Source organism: Engystomops pustulosus, chromosome 4, assembly GCF_040894005.1.
Source record: "Engystomops pustulosus chromosome 4, aEngPut4.maternal, whole genome shotgun sequence".
Classification (NCBI taxonomy): Eukaryota; Metazoa; Chordata; class Amphibia; order Anura; family Leptodactylidae; genus Engystomops; species Engystomops pustulosus.
The window spans coordinates 25,289,285-25,310,878 of NC_092414.1; the positions used below are offsets into that span (position 1 = coordinate 25,289,285).

The window sequence follows — 21,594 nt, forward strand, 5'->3', positions numbered from 1 at the left end:
GTGATGGCTAACCTATGGCACTGGTGCCAGAGGTGGCACTCAGAGCCCTTTCTGTGGGCACTCAGGCCATCACCAGAGATGAGTCCAGGTATCTTCCTGCAGTCCCAGACAGCCCAGGACTTGCTGTGCACGGAGCTATTTTAAAGTGACAGCTCTACCTGGGACTATTTTCTGCTTTATTGGTGTCCTCAGGTGCTGGTATCAATGAAAACTGTGACAGAGAAGGGAGTATAAATCACAAATTACATTTCTGTGTTGGCACTTTGCGATAAATAAGTGGGTCTTTGTTGTAGTTTGGGCACTCGGTCTCTAAAAGGTTTGCCATCACTGGTATAGAGGATAATATGGAGGCTGTGTACAACAACTGATCCATGACTGATAACTGATCACTGGTCCTATCCCCCGATTACTGAGATGACCATTTGCGCTGAGGCTCTAGATAGGAAATTCCTATGTCTATGTCTGTCTCCCCCGTGGTGCTGCCCGATGTCTGCCGATGTCTGTCTCCCCCGTGGTGCTGCCCGATGTCTGTCTCCCCGCTGCCCCATGTCTCCCCCGTGCTGCCCGATGTCTCCCCGCTGCCGTTCCGCGCGTATCCTCCGACAAGTAAGCAGATGTGCCGAACATCTGTAATCTATTCTGCACTGTGTTCTTCACTTAAATGATCCTGTGTTCACTGTGGTCACTGTTTTTATTCTATTCTTCACTGTTCTTCACTGTGTTTTTTTAATTAAATGCTCGATCTCGAGCAGGGGAAATACTCGTCTGAGCAACGAGCCGTTTCGAGTACCTTAATACTCAAACGAGCATCAAGCTCGGACGAGTATACTCGCTCATCTCTAGATTTGAACCCAGAACCTGCAGTGTCCATGTACAATAATAACACAGCGCCTCAACCCACTGAGCTATAACCTCAGTGATTAACAAGGTGAAGAATTTTGATAACTAAGAACTATGACAAATGTTACATTGTGACACAATTACTGCCTTGGTATATAGGGAGGGATCTTCTCAGATTATTGTAATTATTGCGACTATTATTATTATTATTATTATTGAGATGATTATTATTATTTTTACCATTATTAATAATCATCTCCATAATAATAAAAATAATAAAATTTATAATAATAATAATAATAATAGTCTCAATAATTACAATAATAATCTCTGAGAAGATCCCTCTCTATATATCAGTGCATTAGTCTGTGTCACAGTGTAACACTGGCTGATAACATGTCTTAGTTACCAGAAATCCTCAGCTCTGTATCACTGGGCTTATAGCTCAGTTAGTTAAGCTCCTGTCTATGGTGCAGAGGGTCCCAGGTTCGAATCTCAGCCTGGCCCAAAACTTTATTTAATTTAATTATATAAAGAGCTTGTGTCTGGGGAAGCCCTGGAGACCATATATGGACAGATACTGATCTGACCTGATGACGTGGTCCCTGCTCTCTCAGCTAAGCCGACACTTCTCTGAAAAGGATTCCCTGCCCGATGTCTGCTCTGGGGAACCCTAGGAGATGCAGTGACCATATATGGACAGATGCTGATCTGACCTGATGACGTGGTCCCTGCTCTCTGCTAAGCCGACACTTCTCTGAAAAGGATTCCCTCCCGATGTCTGCTCTGGGGAACCCTAGGAGATGCAGTGACCATATATGGACAGATCTGAAGTTGATGACGTGGTCCCTGCTCTCTGCTAAGCCGACACTTCTCTGAAAAGGATTCCCTGCCCGATGTCTGCTCTGGGGAACCCTAGGAGATGCAGTGACCATATATGGACAGATCTGAAGTTGATGACGTGGTCCCTGCTCTCTCCGCTAAGCCCGACACTTCTCTGAAAAGGATTCCCTCCCGGTGTCTGTAGAAGCCATTCTGTACTGTGAGTTCAGGCTTTCAAAGTATTTACTCTGCGGACACAGCAGCGGGACACAGCGGGACCTGGGGGGAGAATCCGTGACAATCTCATAGCTGCCCGTGACGCGGGCAGCGTCAAAATCGGGACGGTTGGGAGCTATGTGTATACTGTATGTATGTTTATCCTGAATGTGTGTGTATATGCTGTATGTCTATATACTACATATATAAGTATATATGCTGCATGGGTGTATATGGTAGTATATATATATTTTGCTGTATGTGTGTATGTATATGTAGTGTATGTTTACTCTATGTTTATACTGTATGTGTGTATATGCTGTATGTCTATATACTGTATATATAACTATATTTATGTGTGTTTATATGCTGTATGTGTGTATATGTAATGTGTATATGCTACGTGGGTGTACATGGTACTGTGTGTATGTGTGTATTTGCTGTATGTGTGTATATGTGAGCTGTATATGCAGCATGGGTGTACATTGTTCTGCATGTATGTGTGTATTTGCTGTATGTGTATATGTGATATGTATATGCTGCATGGGTGTATATGGTACTGTATGTATGTGTGTATATGCTGTATGTATGTATAAGTAGTGTATGTATACTGTATCTATGTTAATGATATATGTGTGTATATGTAGTATATGTATACTGTATGTTTATGCTGTATGTATGTATATGTGATGTGTATACGCAGCATGGTGTATATCGTTCTGCATGTATGTGTGTATTTGCTGTATGTGTGTATATGTGATATGTATATGCTGCATGGGTGTATATGGCACTGTATATATGTGTATGTATGTATAAGTAGTGTGTGTATACGGTATCTATGTTTATTCAGTATGTGTGTATATGCTGTATGTCTATATACTGTATATATAACTATATTTATGTGTGTTTATATGAGTGTATGATTTGTAGATTTTTTTTAAGTGGAAAGGGAGGCCCAGGTCAGAAATCTCTCTCTCCTAGTTACTCCCCCGCTGTCTTTGTATGTAAACATAGGGGCACATGTAAAGTCTTCCCACCTAAAACCCCAGCAGTTAAACCCTTTGTACTACACGCAGAGCATCGTCTCCGGACCACCAAGGTTTTGTGTTGTGAAGACTTAATGGGGCTCTTCTGAGTCAGTGGGGAGGAGGCTTAGAGCAGGGAATTCTCTTGTTCCATGTGAAGAGGTTCAGCAAAGAAAAGATGTGTAACACGATTAGTCTTCTAAGTGTTGCTTTCATGTTGAGTAAGGAGGAAGCCTAGAAAAGATCAAAACAGATTTCACATCATTGACGGCAGCAGAAAATAGTGAAGGTAGCGGCGCCGTGCCCCGGATTTCTGCTGGGCGGAAACTTTCATTTGTTCCTTGGTTTCTAAATTCAGCAATTAACCTTCACATCCAATAACGATTCAACGGAAGAGATAACGGAGTCAGGAAAAGAAAGAAATCTCTGTGAGGTAATAGCGACTTCATCCACTACAAAGTATCAGCGAAAATTACTTACACGATGTGTGTACTCAATAGATGGCTCTTCTTATTAAATAAACAACATACGATACAATAACGAAGTGTAGAAACACAACAGAGATGGATAATACATAGAATATAATATATTATATAATATAATACCCCAAATATACCACCTCCATGACAAAAGGGGGCGTGAAAAGGTGTGAAGAGGGGTGTGCCCAGAAGCTGAGTGGGTCAACATAGGGCGCTCCTGCCCCGCAGGCTACAGTGGAATTCTATGCTGGAATAAAAACTGTGTGCCAGCGCAGACCTCTGCCGGATTGATCTGGAGCCCCTTTTTTTGTCCACAGCAGATCATAGTATCCTAGTATATAAGGCTGGAAAAAGATGCAAGTCCATCAAGTCCAACCTTTAAGAATTAAATAAATGTTTTATCCCCATAACCCGTGATATTTTTTAAAGAAATGTCCACAGCAGATGCCCCCTTTACATAAATCCCGCCCCCTATTAATGAAATGTCCACAGCAGATGACCCCTTTAAAGAAATGTCCAACCCAGATTCCCCCTTTACATAAATCCAGCCCCCTATTAATGAAATGTTCACAGCAGATGACCCCTTTAATGAAATATCCACCGCAGATGCCCCCCTTTAATGAAATGTCCACCCAAGATTCCCCACTTTACATAAACCCCCCCCTTCCTATTAATGTAATGCCCACAGCAGAGCCCTCTTGAAAAAAAATCATGGGGCTCATTTACTAAGGGACCTTCGGACGCATTTTCGTCAGGTTTCACGAATATTTACATTTTGCGCCAAATTGCCCCGGGATTTTGGTGCAGACGATTGGATTTTGGCCCATCGGCGCCGGCTTGCACGCAACAGAAATGGGAGGGCGTGACTGTCGGACAACCCAATGGATTTGGACAAACCGCAGAATTTAAAAAAGGTTTTGTGTCGTAAGATCAAGCACTCACATGCACAAGGAAGAAGAAGGTGAACTCCAGCAAACCTCGGCACAGCTGCGACACATGGAGGAACTCGTACGCACGATGTTAGTGAATAGTGCCGGACCCCAATCCTCGTCGGACAATGCACCGCGGGATTGCGATGGGACCGGGCAAGTAAATCTGCCCCAATGGGTCAGATGTATCTTTTTATTTGTGTTTTTTTAAATTTTCCGTTTGCGTTTTGCATTTGCACATTTTTTTGTGACTTCTCTGAAGCTCTGAAGCGCACTTGTTTTCCTACATTGTGCAATTTCACTCATCCTCCCACCAGGCACAGGAAATATAGGCTGCACCAAAATTGTGCAAAAAAGAGCACAATTTATCTATAGGAAATCAGCCCCAATAATAAATCAAAGAGCAGAACTGCCCCAATATTTATACATCTGCAATGTCTCTTTCATTGCAGTTATTTATTTAGACTGGTCTATTCTTATAATTGCCGGCTTGGTAATGCCTTAAAGGACATCTACCCCCAGGATGAAGGATTGTAAACCACACATACTGACATGCTGGTGTGTGCCCCCTCTGGTAGGAGCTGCTCTTCTTTAAGCTTCTTATGTCCTGGTTTTTGAGAAAAAAAATGCTTTATAAATTATGCAAATGAGCCTGTGGGGCTCTGGGCTTATATTTATGAAACCTGGAGCCCCTCAGGCTAATTTACATAATTTTACATTAGTTATTAAAGCCTTTAAAAATAAGGGCTTAAGAAGCTCAAAGTGTGCTTGGTTTACGATCCTTCATCCTGGTGGTAGATGTCCTTTGAAGGGATCATCAGAAATGGCAGGGCGTACAAGCCTTGATTTTGTTGCAATTCGCAGAGTCGGGAACTGCGATTACTCCGCCCTCTACTCCAGTTGGGCAAGGAAGGGGTCAGTCCCAGGCTGGGAAATGGTCTGGTACAGCGTAGGTGCCCTCCTTTCTGGTATAGGCTACCTACTGAGATTTATCAAGATGACAAAGGCTCCTGATAGATCCGGTGAGGGCTGAGGGGCAACATGATAAAATGATAAATGTGCCCCATGGTGCTTCTACTGGAGCCAGAATCAAAGAAAATGGGCAAATTTTATTTTAAACCTGTCCTTTCTCTTTGGTTCTGTTAATGCTGGAAAACTCCTTTAAGTAGTCGGAAAATTATAAATCATATCTACAAAAAAATAAATGAACAATTGATGATATTAATTTCATGGTAACTCAATCATAAATGTTTTTAAAGATTGCATAAAAACAATTGTTAGGGCCTCACATAAATAGCAGAGAAAGGGTGGCACCCAGACCATCAGAAGGGTCTGTATTATCATATGTTGTCTGATCTGGGGTCTGTATTGTTATTTATTGTCTGATTTGAGGTCTTTTTCGTTAATTTTCTAGTCTGGAGACTTTATTATCATTTATTGTGTGGTCTGGGGGTTTTGTGTTACTGTTTATCATCTGGTTTGGAGTATGCATAAATCATGGTCTGGTGTTTGTATTGTTATATATTGTCTGGTTTGAGGTGTGTTTCATTAATTGTGTAGCCCATGGACTTTATTAACATTTATTGTGTGATCTGAGGGTTTGTGTTACGGTTTATCATCTGGTTTGGAGTATGTATAAATCATGGTTTGGGGTTTATATTGCTATTAATTGTCTGGTTTGAGGTCTATTTCATTAATTGTCTAGCCTGAGAACTTTATAATTTATTATCATTTATTGTGTGGTCTGGGGGTTTGTGCTACTGTTTATTATCTGGGTTGGGATATGTATAAATCATGATCTGGGGTTTGTATTGTTATTTATTGTCTGGTTTGAGGTCTGCTTCATTCCGTGGACTTTATTAACATTAATTGTGTGATCTGGAGGTTTGTGTTACTGTTTATCGTCTGGTTTGGAGTATGTATAAATCATGGTCTCGGGTATGTATTGTTATTTATTGTCTGCTTTTAGGTCTGTTTTATTCATTGTCTAGCCTGAGGTCTTTATTAACATTTATTGTGTGGTCTGGGGGTTTGTGTTACTGTTTATCGTCTGGTTTGGAGTATGTATAACACATGGTCTGGGGTCCATATTGTTATTCATTGTCTGTTTTGAGGTCTGTTTTAATAATTGTCTAGCCTGAGGACTTTAGTAACATTTATTGTGTGGTCTAGGGGTTTGTGTTACTGTTTATCATCTGGTTTGGAGTATGTATAAATCATGGCCTCGGGTCTGTATTGTTATTCATTGTCTGTTTTGATAATTGTCTAGCCTGGGGACTTTATTATCATTTATTTTGTGGTTTGGGGGTTTGTATTACTGTTTATAGTCTGGCTTGGAGTATGTATAAATCATGGTCTGTATAAATCATTATTTATTGTCTGGTTTGAGGTCTGTTTTTATAATTGTCTAGTCTGGGGACTTCACTATCATTTATGGTGTGGTTTGGGGGGGGTGTGTTACCATTTTTCGTCTGGTTTGGAGTATGCCTGGGGTCTGCATGATAATTTATTGTCTGGTCTGATGCTTGTATAACTGCCTGTTCTGGGGGGTTGGGGAGGTTGGTATAATTAGTATTATTTATCTATTTAGTCGAATTTGAGGTTTGTTTTATTCAAAGAAGATGTACTGTGGTAGTTGGTGCTTCTTGGGTTACATTTATTGCCTCACTGTGGTATTGGCTGTTTATGGGGTGGTATTTTGGGACATACATGGTAGTTGGTGCTTCTAGGGTGGTGGCTACAAGTGCAGCTCTGGATATTTTAACAGTGTGGCCCCCAGGTGATCTAATAGATATGTTACATCCATGGTTGATGAAGTGTGCACTTAAAGGGGTGCACAGGAAGGGGAACACTTTGCACCTAACTATGTCCTCGTGATTCCTACACCGCTACCATTCAGGGACTGCAAATTCCTCCAATGTCACCTCAGACATTTCTACAGCAGTTTAACTATAAATACCGCGTCTAGATTCTATGAATTATGATTTTCTATAAAGTTATCCTCCACTCTATCTCAATTTACAATTGTCAATTTCTGATTGGCTAAGAAACACTGCAGGGGTGTGGCAAGTAAGATGGATGCCAGCAGAGGACTTGCAGTCTTTGGCACATCCGTATGGGAATTATATAGGGATGAGCTTGACTGACGGTTTTCATATGCATCCCTTCTTAAAGGAGCGGTGTAATCATCGTCCTGCCCGTATGACTCACCCTTGTTTTAAATCAAGACTTATCATTCTCCTTCAGTGATATATTCCTCTAGCAGAAGCCAGGACCATTTCAGCACTTACTGAGTTGTCTGGGTGCCAAGAGATGGTACCGAGCATGAAGCCATTGATATATACTGTATAATGATCTGGCGCGGGTAACAAGGAGGCAGAGTTTGGATCCCTTAACTTTCAGCATTTTTCTCCCCTTGCTGAACTAAAGAGACTTCATATTTTCGAGGCAATGTTGAAATAAAACTCAGTTGTCCATGTTAATTATTACCTTAATTATAAGTTAATTATACCATTTTGTGCTATTCTTACTCAGATCTGTCCTGGATACAGAAGTGGATTACAATATAGGCAGTTTGGGCGGAAGCTCGGGACCCAAGCCGTCTAGGGGGGCCATGGCCACCCAAACCAGCCACCAAATTGTACACTGAAAAGGACTTTCCCCCATGAAATCCTCACACATCTGTCCCTGCTCCAATGTATCCATATGGTATGAGGGGAGGGGGATGTATATAAAATATTCATGAGGGGTCTGTATATAAAATATTCATGAGGGGGCTGTATATAAAATATTCATGAGGGGGCTGTATATAAAATAACCATGAGGGGGCTGTACATAAAATAACCATGAGGGGGCTGAATATAAAATAACCATGAGGAGGCTGTATATATAAAATAACCATGAGGGGGGCTGTATATAAAATAACCATGTGGGGGCTGTACATAAAATAACCATGAGTTGGCCGTACATAAAATAACCATGCGGGGCTGTCTATAATATAACCATGAGGGGGCTGTATATAATATAACCATGAGGAGGTCGTACATAAAATAACCATGAGGGGGCTGAATATAAAATAACCATGAGGAGGCTGTATATATAAAATAACCATGAGGGGGGCTGTATATAAAATAACCATGTGGGGGCTGTACATAAAATAACCATGAGTTGGCCGTACATAAAATAACCATGCGGGGCTGTCTATAATATAACCATGAGGGGGCTGTATATAATATAACCATGAGGAGGTCGTACATAAAATAACCATGAGGGGCTGTATATAATATAACATGAGGGGGCTGTATATAAAATAACCATGAGGGGGCTGTATATAATATAACCATGAGGGGGCTGTATATAATATAACCATGAGGGGGCTGTATATAAAATAACCATGAGGGGGCTGTATATAATATAACCATGAGAGGGTCGTACATAAAATAACCATGAGGGGCTGTATATAATATAACATGAGGGGGCTGTATATAAAATAACCATGAGGGGGCTTTATATAATACAACCATGAGGGGGCTGTATATAATATAACCATAAGGGGGCCATACATAAAATAACAATGAGTGGCTGTATATAATATAACCATGAGTGGGTCATACATAAAAAATCCATTTGGGGCTGTATATAATATAATCATGCGGGGGCTGTATATAAAATAACCATGAGGGGGCTGTATATAAAATATTCATGAGGGGACTATATATAATATAACCATGAGGGGGCTGTATATGAAATAATCATGAGGGGGCTGTGTATAAAATTACCATGAGGGGGCTGTATATAAAATAATCATGAGGGGGCTGTATATAAAATAATCATGAGGGGGCTGTATATAAAATAACCATGAGGGGCTGTATATAAAATACCCATGAGAGGTCTGTATATAAAATAACCATGAGGGGGCTATATATAATATAACCATGAGGGGGCTGTATATAAAATAACCATGAGGGGGCTGTATATAAAATAACCATGAGGGGGCTGTATATAATATAACCATGAGGGGGCAGTATATAATATAACCATGAGGGGGCTGTATATAAAATAACCATGAGGGGGCTGTATATAAAATAATCATGAGGGGGCTGTATATAAAATAATCATGAGGGGGCTGTATATAAAATAATCATGAGGGGGCTGTATATAAAATAACCATGAGGGGGCTGTATATAATATAACCATGAGGGGGCTGTATATAAAATAACCATGAGGGGGCTGTATATAATATAACCATGAGGGGACTGTGTATAAAATAGCCATGAGGGGCTGTATATAAAATAACCATGAGGGGGCTGTATATAAAATATTCATGAGGGGGCTGTATATAATATAACCATGAGGGGGCTGTATATGAAATAATCATGAGGGGATTGTATATAAAATAACCATGAGGGGGCTGTATATAAAATAATCATGAGGGGGCTGTATATAATATAACCATGAGGGGACTATGTATAAAATAGCCATGAGGGGCTGTATATAATATAACCATGAGGGGGTTGTATATAAAATAACCATGAGGGGGCTGTATATAAAATAATCATGAGGGAGCTGTATATAATATAACCATGAGGGGACTGTGTATAAAATAGCCATTAGGGGCTGTATATAATATAACCATGAGGGGGCTGTATATAAAATAACCATGAGGGGGCTGTATATAAAATAACCATGAGTGGGTCATACATAAAAAATCAATTTGGGGCTGTATATAATATAACCATGAGGGGGCTGTATATAATATAACCATGCGGGGGCTGTATATAAAATAACCATGAGGGGGCTGTATATAAAATATTCATGAGGGGGCTGTATATAAAATAACCATGAGGGGACTATATATAATATAACCATGAGGGGGCTGTATATAAAATAACCATGAGGGGGTTGTATATAAAATAATCATGAGGGGGCTGTATATTATATAACCATGAGGGGACTGTGTATAAAATAGCCATGAGGGGCTGTATATAAAATAACCATGAGGGGACTGTGTATAAAATATCCATAAGGGGGCTATTTGGGATGATAAATTAGGGAATATTTCAGGCAACAGGAGACTGTTTTAGTTTCTGAATTTTGAATGCTGTGTTCACTACAAAGGTCCCACTGAGGCACTGTCGCCTAGGGGCCTACTGAAACCTGGAGCAGTCTAAATGTCTTGGTGTCCCTATCTACAGTGTTGCTCCTTCTGAGTTCTACTTCTTTGGTAGGACCCCTGCTTCCTCCTCATGCATTCTTCCTCTACTCCACACAATCCCTCTACCTGCTCAATGCACATGAAAGGAAGTGAGGAGGAGAGGAGACTGAGACACACAGGTTACTGCAACTGCTCCCTTTCCCCCGGACTCACCAAACACTGCTGAAAGGGAGCCATATAATGTGAAATAAAGTTTTATAAAGTACTTAAATGCATAGGCTATTGGAGCCTGTGACCAGCTATAAATGATATACCACTACCAGTATGTTGACAAACTGTTGAAAAGCTTCTACATGATATTTCTTTCATGGCCCAGCTTGGTGGTACCATCCAGAAAATCAACATTGAGGTGCAATGTATTAAGTCAGGGAGGCGGAGAGTTTAACATTGAAGTCAAACTCCTTCTGCCACCGAACACCTCCTCCCATGTGATTGAAATCATGCGCCAGACTTCAGGAGATCTGATCAATGATGTCCCTGGATGCAGGACCATCAATTACAATGAAGGGGATAGTCAAAGGCAGGGAGAGCTTGACTTCAGTGTTAAACTCTCCACCTTCTTGACTACATAAAACCAAGAAACATCTCAATTCAAAGTTGATATTCTATGTCAGTGGTTCGGTGAGTCGGTCTCAGGGGTTCAGTGTAGCCTCCGCCAAGGAGGTCAAGAAGCACACATATTAAATTTTTCATTAAAGAAGGGTTCGGTGAATGTGCACATGAAACTGGTGGATTCGGAACCTCAAACAAGATTAAGAACCACTGTTCTAGATGAAGCCACCACACCAGGCCACGAAAGAAACATCATCTAGAAGATTCTCCTTGACAACATACTGGTAGTGGTTTATTACGCCAATTTCTTACGCCAGTTTCCTTTACGCGCTGTTTTCTTTAGGGAGGAAGTTGTAGCATATTTTTCCACCTTCAAGAGTTGTCTTGTCCCACAAGGGATATCCATGAACCCAGTAGATTTCTTAGATACATGTGCTGACTAGTACTAGTACTATACCATGCATTGATTTGCAGTATTTCTTTTTTACCATTATGGCGTAATTTATGTGAAGGCTGTAATTTTCCCATAAAATCATTTTACTTGACCATACATACATTACAGTATATCCATTTGGCTAATTAGATGCCTCCTAAATCTTAAGTGAGCCCTTGTTAATGTGGAAATCCTTAGGCGTAGCTTCATTAGAAGTTTTTCTACATATGTGAGTCGTAAAATTGATAGTTTTACCCAAAGGCAGTAAATGCTGTTATACAATAAAATATCAGTGGAAGGTGAATCCATATTATAGGCCTAATAGCTAATGATGGTATCTCCCAATAGTGGATAGATTTACCCTTACTATTCATTTATTGCATTATTTCAATTCATCTATGACAATTGTCAACTTTCCAAATGGTCTTCCTTATGCTTGTGCAGTTACTATGCTGAGCTGTGTTTCCATTGTTACAGACTACAAACAAAACCTGTGTAGTCTGATCCTCCCATTGTCCCAAACTTTTTACTTACCCACTGTGGATACTCTCTTAAAGAGATTTTTCCGGTGCTCCTGGTCCTAGTAAGTCCTAATAAATTTGTTACTCCCCTGTCTCTTTCTAAGGGACATTAATACATACATACATACATACATACAGTCCACCAATAGCTAACAATCAGCTTTTCTGACAATTTTTTTGTGTTTTGGGCGTTTAAGAAAGCATATCCATACCCCTACTATGCTGCCTTTAAAGGGAAGCTGTCAGTATGTCTTGAGACATTCTCTAGCCCCTACTATTCCTGTGCAATTGTTGTCATTTGTGTTGGCACTTACTATGCAAATTAGTCTACATAGTGTCAGGTCGGTGGAACCAGAGCCTAATTATCATATTGGGTGCTGATTGCTCGGGAATGGTGGGGACTACAGAAAAATTAAATTTTAGGTTAATCAAAGGATTGGTCATGAATTTAGAGGGGCCGTGGCACGTAAATTGGGAACCAGGTAGAGTCTTATGCTTTTTGTAGCATCGTGTCCCCTTTAACTACCCCTCTGCAACATACATTGGGTGCAGCAAGTACTAAAATTGCTATTCTACTGCTACCTTTAGGAAAGGTAATACATTTTAAGGTCTCGAACAACCCCTTTAATATCCCATTTAGAATTTCTGCATGTCCTGCATTATGCTAAACCCTGTAGATTGGGTTATGTTAAATTTTACATTCTACTTCTTAACATTCCAAGGTTTTCTAGAAGGAAGCTGGAACATTTTGACATTTTTCTCCCCCTCTCTAAGTGGTTCTGTCTATGCAGAAAACTGAGGCTACAACTCATTTTGTCAAATGGAAAGCGCCACATCAGCACTCTGCGCAGCTAATGGGATGCTCACCTTATAACATTTCACTCCAGACAGAAATGCAAACAGATCAAGTTCTCCCGATTATTTCCAATTAACTCTTATTTAATTCCAGACTGAGACGCGATGATCGAAACCGTTAATATTTACACCGCACTCGCTGATTTAAAGGGACAGTGCCTCCGAAAATTTGCATCCGAGTTGGTACATAAATTCACTGGAAATATAGCAATGAGACTTATGTTGTTTTATACATGATATATATATATATTATCTGTAGCTCCCGGCGGGATAGTAAATAGCTGCTCTTAGCTATAACAAAATAGAATGGGTTAACAAAAATATTTTATTTGTATGTCTATGTCTGACTGTCTCTGATTGTCTCTATTTCCGACTGTGTCTGTCACTGACTGCTTCTGACTGTGTTTGTCTCTGACCGTTTCTGACTTTGAGTGTCTCTGACTTATTATGTTTGTGTCTGTCTGTCTCCGACTGTCTCTGTTTCTGTCTCTGTCTATCTCTGAGTATCTCTGTCTCTGACTCCAGGTTTCTCAGTCTGTCTCTGACTGTCTCCAACTCTGACTGTCTCTGACTTTCTCAGACTGTCTCTGACTGCCTCTGTCTCTGACTGTCTGTCTTTGATTCTGACTTTACCAGACTGTCTCTGCCTCTGACTATCTCTATCTCTAACACTGTTTGCCTCTGACTGCCTCCAACTTTCTCTAACTGTCTATGACTGTGACTATCTGTCTCTGACTGTCTCTGATTCTGACTTTCTCTGACTGTCTCTATCTCTGACACTGTCTGTCTTCGATTGTGTCCGGCTGTCTCTGTCTATCTCTGATGGTCTCTGTCTGTCTCTGACTGTAACTATCTCTGTTTGCCTCTGTCTCTGAGTGTCACTTTGTCTATGTGGGAATTTATCAGAAGTGTCAGAGTACTGATCAGCTGATCTCTGATTGGTTTCCATGGGCATCTGGAACAGTTTTACCTCAGACATTTCTGATAAATCTCCCCCTATCTCTGTATCTCTATCCATATTACCTCACACATAAGTGTCTTATATTCATAGTAACCAATCACAGCTCAGAGCTCATATTAATGACCTGTGGAAGAACAGCAACCAATCACGACTCAGCGTCTAACTGCCACAGCAGCAGCAGCCGACAATAGCTCCTCTATATGGTGGTCAATAAGTGGATTTTGGAAAGTGTGGGGTGAAAATTTCGGCTCAAAAGTCTATGACGTTCCCTAAGTCACAGAGAGCGACTGTGCAAAATTTGGCGATTGTAAACGTGATGGTGCAGATTCCTATATCGGACATACATACATATACTCAGCTTCATATATTCATTGTCTGTATATATTGCATTATGCTTTTATTGGCTTGTGTTGGCGCTGAAGGAAAATTTTAATCTTACTGCTACACCAGACACAGAGGTGATGGAGAACTGTGAGGATAGACAGTCCCTAGCGGTCCAGTATTAGCATGTACAGTCTAGTTTCTGGTTATAAGTATACACAGTCCTCGGTGTCCCAGTATGAGCATACACAGTCTTTGGTGTCCCAGTATGAGCATACACAGTCCTTGGCGTCCCAGTATGAGAATACACAGTCTTTGGTGATATAGTATGAGCATACACAGTCCCTGGTGATCTTGTATGAGCATACACAGTCCTTGGTGTCCCAGTATGAGAATACACAGTCCTTGGTGTCCCAGTATGAGCATACACAGTCCTTGGTGATCTAGTATGAGCTTGAAACTTAACATAACCCAGTATGAGAATACACAGTTCTTGGTATCCCAGTATGAGCATACACAGTCCTTTGTGATCTAGTATGAGCATACACAGTCCCTGGAGATCAAGTAGGAGCATACCCAGTCTTTGGTGTCCCACTATGAGCATACACAGTCCTTGGTGATCTAGTATGAGCTTAAAACTTAACATAACCCAGTATGAGAATACACAGTCCTTGGTGTCCCAGTATGAGCATACACTGTCTTTTGTGATCTAGTATGAGCATACACAGTCCTTGGTGATATAGTATGAGCATACACAGTCCTTGGTGTCCCACTATGAGCATACACAGTCCTTGGTGATCTAGTGTGAGCATACACAGTCGTTGGTGTCCCAGTATGAGAATACACAGTCCTTGGTGCCCCAGTATGAGCATACACAGTCCTTGGTGATCTAGTATGAGCATACACAGTCCCTGGAGATTAAGTAGGAGCATACCCAGTCCCTGGTGTCCCAGTATGAGAATACACAGTCCTTGGTGATCTAGTATGAGCATAGACCGTCCTTGGTGTCCCAGTATGAGCATACACAGTCCTTGGTGATCTAGCAGGAGCATACACTGTCCTTGGTGATCTAGTATGAGCATACACAGTCCTTGGTGATCTAGTATGAGCATACAAAGTCCTTGGTGCCCCAGTATGAGAATACACAGTTCTTGGTGATCTAGTATGAACATAGACAGTCCTTGGTGTCCCCGTATGAGCATACACAGTCCTTTGTGATCTAGTATGAGCATACACAGTCCCTGGAGATCAAGTAGGAGCATACCCAGTCCCTGGTGTCCCAGTATGAGAATACACAGTCCTTGGTGATCTAGTATGAGCATACACAGTCCTTGGTGTCCCAGTATGAGCATACACAGTCCTTGGTGATCTAGCAGGAGCATACACAGTCCTTGGTGATCTAGTATGAGCATATACAGTCCTTGGTGATCTAGTATGAGCATACACAGTCCTTGGTGATCTAAAAGGAGCATTCACAGTCCTTGGTGTCCCAGTATGAGCATACACAGTCCTTGGTGATCTAGTATGAGCATACACAGTCCTTGGTGTCCCAGTATGAGCATACACAGTCCTTGGTGATCTAGCAGGAGCATACACAGTCCTTGGTGATCTAGTATGAGCATATACAGTCCTTGGTGATCTAGTATGAGCATACACAGTCCTTGGTGATCTAGAAGGAGCATACACAGTCCTTGGTGTCCCAGTATGAGCATACACAGTCCTTGGTGATCTAGTATGAGCAAACACAGTTCTTGGTGGACCAGAATGAGCATACACAGTCTAGTGACCCGGTGTGAGTATACACAGTCCCTGGAGATCTAGTTGGAGCATACACAGTCCCTGGAGATCTAGTTGGAGCATACACAGTCCCTGGAGATCTAGTATGAGTATACACAGTCCCTGATGGCCCATGATAGGTAAAGGCTGAGCTGTGTATAAATTAATACTTGCAGTGATGTAACTTGAAGCTGATGCACCCCACTGTGCCAGGCCCCCAACTATAATGTATGTTTTATAGCACAATTTTTCTCATATGGGAAACTAACACCTTATGGGCCCCCTAAGCCTTTTGGGTCTGATTGCAACCCCACCTTCTGCACCCCTTGAAGTTCTACCCCTGAAGACCTGTAATGCTTTTCCATGACGGACTATGATTAGTGTTTGGTGCTCATTTCCACGCCGCCATCTCTCAATGACCAGTCATTGACGTAAGAGGCTGTGAAGAACAGATCCAATGACACTTTGTGATTTTATTGCTTCTGATGGAATCCCCCAGAGATGTTCTGCAGAGTGAAGTGTCCATTTTATATCATTCTCAAGATTCCTTTATCTCTCGGAGGAGCTAATGAGGTGAAAGCGGAAACGTGTTGGTGGACAGGAGTCTGGAGACGCGTTCAGCCTGCGGCAAACATCAGTGCAATACTGATATGTTTAGAGGAATGGCCCTGACAAATCTAATAATTTCCTGTTATTCCTAGGATAAGGCCTTAAAGGGGTTGTCCAGGATCAATACATTTGAAGGAATGGATAACATATATAAGAATATTATCACAGTCACAGTGCCTGGATCTATGAATAATGTCCCTGGTTTATCATGATGGATTTTGATGGTAGATTTCCGTTAAAGCCCCCCCCTAACCATATATACAACATTTTGTATTCTCAGGAAACCCCTTTAAGGGACAAACTTATTGACACTATAAGATTTTCACCTAAAGATATGAGAGAGGTAGGTAGATAGGTCCAAATAAGAGGCAACACTCCAAATATAAAGTTGAAAAGTGGTGAAGGTTATTCCATGGCTTACCCAGTGTTTCACTTTATTTTTGGAGTGATGCCTCTTCTGTCGGTCCCCGACTTAAGAAGACCCGACTTACAGACGACCCCAAGTTACAAACGGACCATCTCGATTTTGGTAATTTACTGTAGTTTAGTCCCAGGCCACAATGATCCGCTGTAAGAGTTATGAAAGGTTTCTGCAATTAAGAATTATTGTTAATCCTGGTTCTTCTGACAACCCAAAAGTTTTAAAATTCAATTCTGAGACCAAGGCAAATTTTGACTGGGGTTACAATTTTAAAATATACAGTTCTGACTTGCATACAAATTCAACTTAAGAACAAACCTACAGAACCAAGCTTGTAGGTTACCCGGGGACGGGTTGTACTTAGATACTAATGGTTTGGGCCAGGAATCTTATGGCTATAGATAGATAGTCCAGATCAGCACGGTAGGAAAAAAGCCACACAAAAGGAGAGGTGCAGCGCCCCCATGAGTCTGGCAAAGACCCTCAACAATAGATGTAGATTGCAGGCAGCACTCCAAAGTCCACAGTTCAATTAAAGGTGAAGTTTATTGTAGATGTGGCAATGTTTCGGTGTATGACCACCTTTTTCAAGCTTGGAAAAGGTGGTCATACACGGAAACGTTACCACATCTACAATAAACTTCACCTTTAATTGAACTGTGGACTTTGGAGTGCTGCCTGCAATCTACATCTATAGATACATACATAGATATCATTAAGTTGCTCCTAGGATGAAATAGTACGGTAATATCCATAGAGCGGAGGCTGACGTCTCCTGTACCTCCAGTCAAGGTCATTGTAGAGATGTAAGTATTTAGGAGTTTTCAGCAGTAAAGTTTCCGCCCGGAGGCTTTTACAGTCATTATGACCATGAAAGAGTCGGATAGTTGAGCTTGGCACGAAACATCTGTGACATTTCATGTAAGAGCTTCGCCTCTTCTCCAGGGAGAGGGGACAATGTTGATGTGGAGATTTACTTGCTCCGGGGAAAGTCAGCACATAGCGACTGATTATTTCCTTGGCTACAGATTGTGCATCTTCACCAAGCGGAAGAGTCGCTCGGTGTCTGATATTCCGGGAGGCCCCATTGACCTTGGCCAAAGACTAATCAGAACTGGATACCCGATGGAGCTCTCATCCCACAATTCCATAACCCATGGACATTCCATGGAAACCCCCTATGGATTAGAGGACTGTGAGGCCAGGGTGTTATCAGGATCAGCTGACATCTGGAAGCCAAATGATTTATTACAAGGCGGCCACTAGGTCTAGGGGGAACTGTTGTTTCACCTTGAGGAGCCTGTAGGCGACATAGAGAGTCTTATAGGCCAGACACTGCTCCTTGGAGATGCTGTCATCCAGGAGTAAGAAAACCAAGGATGTATTATTATGGCAGCCAATGAAATACATGCTTGGGCCCACACTGGACCAGGGATGCCGCCTGGGCCAATTTTTCTGTTAATATATTGTTGCCTCCTTTGTGAGATTCTCCTGGATCTCCAGATCTGAAAACAAAGAAGCAGCATACAAACACTAAACCCCATTTTAGAATTTTTCTGTGTCCCCAGTATGATTATTCGGCAGAGCAGGGAGCCACATGGTCCTGGCACTTCTACGGACAGGGCAATAACATCAATGCTTAGCAGCTACTAGATAGATACTATATACCCCACAGGGACATTATAACTACTACAGGGGGCATTGTGGTTACTACAAGTGGAATTATAGCTACTACAGGGATCCTATATGCACTACAGGGACATTATGGGGCACATTTACTTACCCGGTCCAGTCGCGATCCAGCGGCGGGTACTCCGGCGCTGATTCGGGTCCGGCTGGGATTCACTAAGGTCCGTGCGTCGATATCCTCTAGGTGTCGCTGCTGCGCCGAGGTCCTCTAGAGTTTACCGGAGTTCACCCTCTATTTCTTGGTGCAGGTAAGTGCGTGTCAAGCGACACTTTTTTAAAAAAAATACTGCGTTTTTCCGAATCCGTCGGGTTTTCCGAAGGCCACGCCCCCAATTCCCGTCACATGCAACCTGGCGCATTTGCGCCGAAATCCGATCGCGTGCGCCAAACTGCAGGGGTAGCAGCCATAGAAGCTGCTATGGGGCCCACAGTGTAAGGGGACTCTGGCATCTGGGGTATTTGATGTGAATATGCTGCATGTGTGTATTTGTATTGTGTATATGCTGTAAATTTGTATGCATATGTGATGTGTATATGCTGTATGTCTGTGTTTATGATGACTGCCCAAATAAAATTAAAACCATACCCACCGGGAGCACAGGCCCCTTTAACCCTAAACCAATATTCGCCGTTAAAAAACACACAGAGACTTGGATTAAAGTTAAACATATGTGGGTTGACTTAAGGGTCGGCCACAGCTTTATATATTATTGTAATAAACATTTCTTATTTTTTTTATATTATTTTTTTGTATTATTTAAAACAGAATTTAACAGATAAACAAATTTAAATAACAAACAAAGTGCAACAAAACCCCTCCCACCTGTATGCCGGCAATCAGAAAGAGGGTGAGTGACGTCTGCAGCTCCTATTTATGCTATGCTCACTTCCTGTACCACCCACGACACAAGCCCCGCCCCTAGTCACGTAGCCCCCACCTCCCTGGGATACGAAGGGAGACAGAAAGGAAAGGGAAAAACCACCTCCGTCAAAGAGGGCCTATTCCTGTACTTATAACCCCGCTAACTAAGACCCCTTTGTGCAGTCATTAGCCCAACGGCTATACGCCTCCGGGCTTGTAAGCATGGGTGTATATGGTACTATATGTATTTCTATATGGTGTGTATATACAGTACTCTCCTTGTTACACCACTGACTACATGGATGCTATATACACTACATGGGCATTATTGCTACAAAATGGGGCACTGTAGCTACAACAAGTGGAATATAGAGACGTTATTTGGGATTGTAATATTTAGTACTATGTAGTGGTTACTGTAATGGTTATGGTGTAGCGGTATTATTTCATTTCAGTATCTTAGTATTAATCAGTCACTACGTAGTGGTAATGGTACTGGTTATGATGTGGTGGCTTTATTATGTTTCAGTATGATTATATTATTCAGTTCCTATGTACTGGTAACTGAATTGGTTATGGTCTAGTGGTATTATTCAGTATTAGTACGGTAGTAGTTAGCGGTCTCTATATAATAATGGTACTGGTTATGATACGGTGACGTTATCCAGGATTAGTATAACTGTATCATTAACTCGCTTTGTAGATATAATGGTATTGGTTATGATGTGGTGGTATTATCCTGTATGGCAGTATTATTCAGGCACTATGTAGTGTACTGGTTATGATGTTGGGGTATTATACAACATCATTATGGGGGTATTTATACGTCTTTATATAGTGGCATTGGTGCTGGTAATGATGTAGCTGTATTATGGTTGCATTATTCAGTCACTATGTAGTGGTAGCTGTACTGGTCATGCGGTGGCGGTATTATATGTAGCTTGTACAGCGGTATTACTGGAATTTGGAAGACTAAACCTTGGGATTTTTGGACTTTGTGATCCTAACATTGGTTGAGTATTGTGACTTGTTCCAGTCTCCTGCTCCCCGAAATGTCTTACCCAGACTGCTCCTTCCTACATGTATCATACCTGATGTGATCTACTCCACTACATGCACTACCTTTATCTACGCTTCACTCCATCCATGTGCCCGGCTCTCTACATATGCTACTTGATTCCACTCATTTGAGAAACTTGATTAATAATAAGCACAATACTACTACTCTAATCCTGTATACCTTATATACTCGAGTATAAGCCTAGTTTTTCAGCACAAAAAATGTCCTGAAAAACCCAAACTCGGCTTATACTCGAGTCAAAAAAATAAATCTAAATCTAAAATAAATCTAATCTAAACTCACCTTTCCGGCGACCCCTGTATATCTTCTGAGCGATCTTTCCGGCAGCGGCGGCAGGCTATATACACTGGGGCAGGGTCTGGCAGGCTATATACACTGGGGCAGGGTCTGGCAGGCTATATACACTGGGGCAGGGTCTGGCAGGCTATATACACTGGGGCAGGGTCTGGCTGGCTATACACTGGGGCAGGGGCTGGCTGGCTATATACACTGGAGCAGGGGCTGGCGGGCTATATACACTGGAGCAGGGGCTGGCTGGCTATATACACTGGAGCAGGGGCTGGCAAGCTATATACACTGGGGCAGGGTCTGGCTGGCTATATACACTGGGGCAGGGTCTGGCAGGCTATATACACTGGGGCAGGGTCTGGCTGGCTATACACTGGGGCAGGGGCTGGCTGGCTATACACTGGGGCAGCTGTGACCAATGCATTTCCCACCCTCGGCTTATACTCGAGTCAATAGGTTTTCCCAGTATTTTGTGGTAAAATTAGGGGCCTCGGCTTATACTCGAGTCGGCTTATACTCGAGTATATACGGTATATGGGCAAAGTACTATTACTCCTAATCTGTACATGTGGGCACAGTTCTACTACTACTATCCTGTATATATGGGCAAAATACTACTACTCCTAATCTGTACATATGGGCACAGTTCTACTACTCCTATCCTGTATATAAGGGCACAACACAGTACTACTACTCCTAT

At 41.8% G+C, this 21,594-nt stretch overlaps 1 protein-coding gene across 2 annotated transcripts in view; it reads left to right on the forward strand.

Moving 5' to 3' along the window:
• The window catches only part of GLRA1 (glycine receptor alpha 1), a 93,641-nt gene that overhangs the window by 19,459 nt on the left and 52,588 nt on the right, over positions 1–21,594 (forward strand). The window lies entirely within an intron of this gene.